Here is an 8,138-nt window from a genome sequence, read left to right as displayed (position 1 = left end):
ATGCTGCATGTGTAGTAATGATTCAAGCAACATTTGAGATATAAAATTAAGTTCCATAAAATGTTGAGAGCTCAAAAGCTGAAAATACAAATAAAACTCCCAACCCCAGCGAACATCTCAAGAAGCTAATAAACTCAAAGTTCAAGTTTACTTTTGTCTCTTGATAATGTTCAAAGCAGCCACTGTCAAATTGGTAGGGAGATTGTGGTGTTGCCAAAAAGGCACTGAATTGGAAGACTATTACCTGATATTGCAATAGGAAAGGGATCTTTTTCATGGATAGGTCTTGTTCAAAAGACCCGCTTTGAACCAGGTCAAAGATGACCTAGTCCCAAGGCTTAGAGGCATAAAAACACAATAAAACTTTGTTTTTATTTTGGTACTTTGCATCTCAACATTTTACCCTTTATTTAATGGATATTCTTACCTCTTCATCAAAACACATCAAATGTAAATTGAGTCTTTCAGGATGCCACAGAGAAATAGTAGACATATAAGTTTTTACTGCCTGCCTATTAGCAAAAGTTTGAAGAAAGCAATATATGAATGGATAACAAGACTATGAGAAAGAAGATTTTATTGCCTGGGACTTTGTCCTTAAGCTCCAATATGGAGCCTAAGTCATAGTAGGGGGTAGATGGTACAGTACTCTGAAGACAGGGACTGAAATAGTCTCTTTTTCAGTAAGCTTTACACTCTTTTCAACATGTATCTCAATGAGGCCGAAGGGGTAGATTCAGGAGGGACCTATTCTCTTCTGCGCTGTGACTTAACACAGCCTCCACATGCATAAAGAACTAAAGTGGAACCTGCCATGGCTCAGCTCAGAGGCTAAATTCTTTCCCTCCTTAGCTCCAAAGGGCCACCCTCTAATACTGTAATCTAGTTAAAGAGAACTTAATACCCCCTTAGAAGAACTACTTCTTCTTAGGAATACAATGAAGGAAAAACTAATAGCTTCCAAATTAATTTATGTTTTGAATCCAATAGACATGGTTCCTGTAACTGTCGGAATCTTTTAATCAAGTATATTATCTGGCTTTTGAGAAGATAGGCAACTGTTAAGAGGCAAAAATGACTTAAATATTTTGATTTAATTTCCCCAAATGAAAAACCATTCTAGGTAATATTTTAATACTTTTAAAAAAGTTTTTATGTAAATTCAAGTTAATTAACATACAGTATAATATTAGTGTCAAGTATAGAATTTAGTGGTTCATCACTTACATACAACACCCAGTGCTCATCACAAGTGCCCTACCTAATGTCCATCACCCATTTAGCCCATCCCCCACCCACCTTCCTTGTAGCAACCTCCGTTTGTTCTCTGTAGTTAAGTCTGTTTTATGATTTGCCTCTCTTTTCCCCATGTTCATTTGTTTTGTTTTTTAAATTCCACATATGAGGAAATCATATGGTATTTGTTTTCTCTGATTTATTTTGTTTAGCATAATAGTCTCTAGCTCTATCCACATTGTTGCAAATGGCAAGCTTTCATTCTTTTTGAAGGTTAAGTGATATTCCATTCTATGTATATACCACATGTGCTTTATCCATTCATCTGTCAATGGACATTTGGGCTCTTTCCATAATTTGACTATTGTGAATAATGCGGCTATAAACATTGGAGTCCATGTATCCCTTTGAAATTTTTTTTTTTTTTTTTTGTATTTTGTGGGTAAATACCTAGTAGTGCAATTGCTGGGTCTTAAGTTAGTTCTATTTTTGACTTTTTGAGGAAACTGCATACTGTTTTCCATAGTGGCTGCACCAGTTTGCATTCCCAGGGCTCCCCTCTCTCTGCATCTTGCCAACATCAAGAGATGTTGCCAGCATCAAGGAAGAGATGCTTCCTGTGTTAATTTTAGCTCTTCTTCCAGTTGTGAGGTGGTATCTCATCGTTGTTTTGATTTGTATTTCCCAGATGATGAGTGATGTTGAACATCTTTCCGTGTGTCTGTTAGCCACCTAGATATCTTCTTCGGAAAACTGTCTATTCATGTATTCTGCTGATTTCTTAGCTGGGTTATTTTTTGAGGGAAGGAGGTATTAAGTTTGATAAGTTCTTTATATAATTTGGATGCTAACCCTTTCTCAGATATTTCCCTGCAAATATCTTCTCCCATTCTGTAGATTGCCTTTTAGTTTTGTTGATTGCACTGTGCAGATGTTTTTTTATCTTGATGAAGTCCCAATAGTTCATGTTTGCCTTTGTTTCCCCTGCTTCTGGAGATGAATCTAGTAAGAAGTTGAACAATGGATATTAAAGAGGTTGCTGCTCATGTTCTCCGTTAGGAATCTGATGCTTTCCTGTTTCACATTTAGGACTGCCATCCATTTTGAATTTATTTTTGCGTATAGTGTAAGAAAGTAGTCCAGTTTCTTTCTTTTTTTTTTTTTTTTGCATGTTGCTATCCAGTTTTACCAACACCATTTGTTAAAGAGACTGTCTTGTTTCCATTTGATATTCTTTCCTGCTTCGTCAAAGATTAATTGGCCATATAGTTGTGGGTCCATTTCTGGGTTTTCTGTTCTATTGTTCTGTGTGTCTGTTTTTATGCCAGTACCATATTGCTTTGATTACTATAGCTTTGTACTACATCTTGAAATCTGGTATTATAATACCCTCAGCTTTTTGTTCTTTCTCAAGATTTCTTTGGCTATCCAGGGTCTTTAATGGTTCCATAAAATTTTTAGAATTATTTGTTCTAGTTGTGTGAAAAATGTCGTTGGTATTCTGATAGGGCTTGGATTAAATGTGTAGATTGCTTTTTTTAAAATTTTTTTTTGTAAATTTTTATTTATTTATGATAGTCACACACACACACACAGAGAGAGAGAGAGATAGAGAGGCAGAGACATAGGCAGAGGGAGAAGCAGGCTCCATGCACCGGGAGCCCGATGTGGGATTCGATCCCGGGTCTCCAGGATCGCGCCCTGGGCCAAAGACAGGTGCTAAACCACTGCGCCACCCAGGGATCCCTGTAGATTGCTTTAGACAGTATAGACATTTTAACAATGTGTTCTTCTAACCCATGAGCATGGAATATCTTCCCATTTGTTTGTGTCATCTTCAAGTTCTTTCATTAATATTTTATAGTTTTCAGATTCTAGGCCTTTCACCTCCTTACTTATGTTTAATCCTAGGCATTTTATTCTTTTTGGTGCAATTGTAAATGAGATTATTTTCTTAATTTCCCTTTCTGCTGCATCATTGTTGGTGTATACACTGTAATGAATTTCTGTATATAAGTTTTGTATACTACAGCTTTACTGAATTCATTTATCAGTAGTAGAAGTTTTTTTGGTGGAGTCTTTATGGTATCATGTCATCTACAAATGATGAAAGTTTTACTTTTTACCAAATTGGATGCCTTTTATTTCTTTTTTGTTATCTGATTGCTGTGCCTAGGACTTCCAGTACTATGCTGAATAAAAGTGGTAAGAATGGACATCCTTTCCTTGGTATTGATCTTAGAGGAAAGCTCTTGGTTTTTCATCTTTAAGTATGCTAGCTGTGGGGTTTACATATATGGTCTCTATTATATTGAGGTATGTCCCCTCCAAATCTACTTTGTTGAGACTTTTATCATGAATAAATGTTGCACTGTGTCAAATGCATTTTCTGCATCTATTGAGACAATCACATGCTTTTTATTCTTTCCCTTGATAATGTGATGTATCAGTTTGATTGATTTGTGAATATTGAACTGTGCTTGCATCCCTTAAATAAATCCCATTTGACCATGGTGGATAATTTTTTAACATGTTGTTGGATTCAGTTTGCTAATATTTTGTTGAGGATTTTTACATTTATGTTCCTCTGAGATAATGACATATAGGTTTTTGTTTTTGTTTTGTGTGTGTGTCTTTATGTGGTTTTAGTATCAGCATAATGCTGGCTTCATGGAATGAGTTTGGAAGATTTCTTTCCTTTTCTATGTTTTGGAATAGTTGAGAAATAGATATTAACCTGTCTTTTTTAATAGAATTCACCTGTGAAGCCATCTGATCCTGGACTTTTGTTGGGAGTTTTTGATTACTGATTCAATTTCATTGCTTGTAATCAGTCTGTCCAAATTTTCTATTTCTTCCTGATTCAGTTTTGGAAGAGGAGATGTTTCTAGGAATTTATCAATTTCTTCTAGGTGTTCCAATTTGTCAGCATATAATTTTTTATAATGTCTCATATTTATTTGCATGTCTTTAGTGTCAGTTGTTACTTCTCTCCCTTCATTTCTCATTTTATTTATAGGAGTCATCTCTCTTTTTTTCTTGATGAGTCTGGCTGAAGTTTTATCAATTTTGTTGATCTTTTGAAAGAACCAGCTTCAGGTTTCACTGATCCTTTAGATTTTTTTGTCTCGATTGTATTTATTTCTGCTCTCATCTTTATTGCTTCCTTCATTTTACTGGCCTTTGGTTTCATTTGCTCTTTGTTTCCCAGGTCTGTTAAATGTAAGGTTAGGTTGAGATTTTTCTTGTTTCTTGAGGTAGGCCTGTATTACTTTAAACTTCCCTCTTAGAACAGTGTTTGCTGCATCCCAAAGATTTTAGACCATGTGTTTTCATTTTTATTTGCCTCCATATATTTTTTATTTCCCCTTTGATTTCTTAGTTTATCCATTTATTGTTGCATATTACTTAGCCCCTATATTCATGTTTCCAGATTTTCTCTTGTGATTTATTTCTACTCTCATACAGTTATCGTCAGAAAAGACATAATGATAGGATTTCAGTCTTTTTGAATTCATTGAGACTTGTTGTGTGGTCTAATATGTGATATGTTCTGGAGAATGTTCCAGTGCTCTTGAAAATAATGTATATTCCACTGTTTTGGGATGGAATGTTCTGCATATATCTATTAGGTCTATCTGATCCTATGTGTCGCTCAAAGCCACTGTTTCCTTGTTGATTTTCTACCTGGCTAATCTATCCATTGATTTAAAAGGGGTGTTAAAAGTTCCCTAATATTATTGAGTTACTGTGAATTTCTTCCTTTATGTCTGTTAATAATACTTTTATGTATTTAGGTGCTCTGTGTTGGGTGTATATATATTTATAATCGTTCTATCCTCTTATTGGATTGTTCCCATCATCATTACGTAGTGTCTTTTTTCTCTTGTTACAGTTTTTGTTTGAAAGTTTGTCTGATAAAAATATTGCTACCCAGCTTTCTTTTCACTTTCATTTGCATGATTGATATTTTCCATCCTTTTGCTTTCAGTCTGCTTCAGATCTGAAGCAAGTCTCTTATAGGCAGCACAGAGATCAGTCTTGTTTTTTATCCTTCAGTCACACTATGTCTTTTGATTGGAACATTTAGTTCATTTACATTCAAAGAAATTATTGATAGTTATGTACCTGTTGTCATTTTGTTACCTTTTTATGATTGTTTTTATAGTTTCTCTGTTCCTTCATTCTTCTTACTCTCTTCTCTTGTGATTTTGTCTTTCTTTCATGAAATACTTGGATTTTTTTTGTTTTTTGTTTTTTTTGTTTTTTGTTTTTCAAGGAACATTTAATAACAAGGTAGATAACATATATTTATCTAACATGGTACTTTTACATCACTGAAGCTAAAGCAAAACATCTGGTTCACTGGGTGAAAATGGCCTACTTAATGTGTGTACACTGCAGTGCAATTTTAAAAAAATACTGTAATTTTAATTTCAGAACTTCAGAATCTAAGTGTCAGTATTCTCTTTTTTTCATATGGGAAAACAAATGCTTTTGAAAAATTATTTGAAGCTTGGACAAAATTTCTGTTGCTATATCCTTAAGATCTCTCAGTAGTCTTCATGATTCAGAGGACACAAAGGAAACTTCAAATGTCAAAGACATTCCAGCTCACATGATCTCCTCAACCAGGAGGGTGTTGGTGGCAATCACAGTGCAGGAGTGAAAAAGCTGTTTCTTTACACAGTAGTTATCCCATATGCCTACTTTGGCTGCTACCATTGGCTCACCTGTGCTCAAGTCTACACCCACAAGTTGACCCGATTCTAAATGTTCTGCTTGAACTTTAACTAGTGTTTCATGAAGGTCAAAGCCAGAGTTCTGAGCAAGAACCTTGGGAATAATGAGCAACGTGATGCATTGGATTGTTTCCTTCATCATTAAGCGTTTCCTTCAAATGCTTGAACTCCTGGGCCCTCCCCTTTACTCTGGGCTCATATTTAATCAAGCCTTCTGCCATTGCCACTTCAACTGCACCCACACCGGGAACTACACAGTCATCATCAATAGCATTTTTAACAGCCCTCAAGCCATCTCTTATTGCATCTTTGATTTGAGTGAGCGTGTGCTTATTTGGTCCTTTGATCAATAATGTGATGCAGCGAAGATTGTTACATTTCTCAATAAAAGTGAATTTCTCTTCTCCCAATGTATATTCATAGACAAGTCCTGCATGTCCCAAACAATCAGAATTTAGGTCATCGATAGAATTTAGAGCTACTCCTCCACAATCAAGAGTCAGCCTTTCCATATTTCTCCTTGTAGCTCTATGCAGAGCTACTAAGCCTTCTTTTGCAGGAGCATCTAAGGAAAAGGGGTCAAGTCCCTTTTGATTAATAACAATGAATCCTTTATCTGAATCACCACAGACTTTCTTTTCCAGTTCTATTATTTTTTTAACTCTATCTTCAATGAATTTTCTTTCAGCTTTTACGTTTCTCTCTCTCTTCTTCACTCTTGTAAAAAAAAATCCAGAATTCACTTCTGTTTTTTCATACTCTAACTACACATTGCATGTGAGGATGTATGCATCTTCTACCCTTTTTTTCATATCAGGATGCCTTGCCCCGTGGTCCAAAACAAGACCTCTGATTAAGCTTGTATCAGTTTCAGATTTATGTTTCATCTCCATGATCTCAACCATGAAGAGATTGATAGGTTCATCTTGTTTTCTAATGGTCAAAATCGAGTCCACTATAGCCTCTGTTAAAACATCAGCAAGTTCAGCATGCACTTTAGTAAGTAGAAATGTTCTGGCCACATCTACCATTTCTTTATCATTTCTTTGCTTACTTTGACTTGTTCCAAAAACTGAGGTGCCTTTTCCTTTGCAGCTTCAAATCCTTCTGTTATTATTCTGGGATGAAGACCTTCAGAAATGTAGAGATCCGCCTGTTTCAGTAGCTCTCCAATGATTAGGACATTGGGAGTGGTACCATCACCAGTTATGTCGTCCTGGGCTGTTGCTACTTTGGCTATTAGGGAGGCTGTTGGGTGCTGAATTTGCATTTCATGAAGAAGCACATTGTCATCTTTAGTAAGCCTGATGTCTGCAGCACCAGAAACGAGTCTGTTCAATGGGCACAAATGAATCAGTGTGACTTTCTCATCGGAGACCTAGTCCATAGTCCCACTGCAGTTGGGCTTCACCCAGATCCTCGGGAGCTGGGGCCCCTGGCTGGCTGCTTCTCTGCACCCGGCAGGCAACAGGAATGGTGCCGCACCCCACCCTCCCTTTCAGAGAAATAGCCTGCCGAGCCCTTGGGGTCTCCAGGGTGCTGGGGGTGAGCCCCACATGCAGACTGCTTTGTTCTCTGCAGAGGCGGCATCTGTTAGAAGGGAAATGGCCTTACGACCCAGCAATTGCACTATTGGGGATTTACCCCAAAGATACAGATGCAGTGAAACTGCAGGACACCTGCACCCCAATGTTTAGCAGCAATGTCCACAATAGCCAAACTGTGGAAGGAGTCTCGGTGCCCATCGAAAGATGAATGGATCAAGAAGCTGTGGCCTATGTATACAATGGAATATTACTCAACCATTAGAAATGACAAATCCCCACCATTTGCTTCAACGTGATGGAACTGGAGGGTATTATGCTGAGTGAAGCAAGTCAATTGGAGTAGGACAAGCATTATATGGTCTCATTCATTTGGAGAATATAAAAATTAGTGAAAGGGAATAAAAGGGAAAGGAGAGAAAATGAGTGGGAAATATCAGTGAGAGCGACAGGACATGAGAGACACCTAACTCTGGGAAACGAACAAAGGGTGGTGGAAGGGGAGGTAGGCAGGGAGTTGGGGTGACTTGGTGATGGGCACTGAGGGGGGCACTTGGTGGGATGAGCACTGGGTGATATGCTATATGTTGGCAAATCGAACTCCAATAAAAAAATT

At 37.1% G+C, this 8,138-nt stretch overlaps 1 pseudogene; it reads right to left on the bottom strand.

The window, feature by feature from the left end:
- Positions 1-5,799: 5,799 nt before the first annotated feature.
- Positions 5,800-7,568, bottom strand: LOC144321546 (T-complex protein 1 subunit zeta pseudogene; annotated as a pseudogene).
- Between the last annotated feature and the right edge of the window lie 570 nt (positions 7,569-8,138).

This window comes from Canis aureus, chromosome 10, assembly GCF_053574225.1.
Source record: "Canis aureus isolate CA01 chromosome 10, VMU_Caureus_v.1.0, whole genome shotgun sequence".
Lineage (NCBI taxonomy): Eukaryota > Metazoa > Chordata > Mammalia > Carnivora > Canidae > Canis > Canis aureus.
This window is presented reverse-complemented; position numbering and strand designations above follow the sequence as displayed.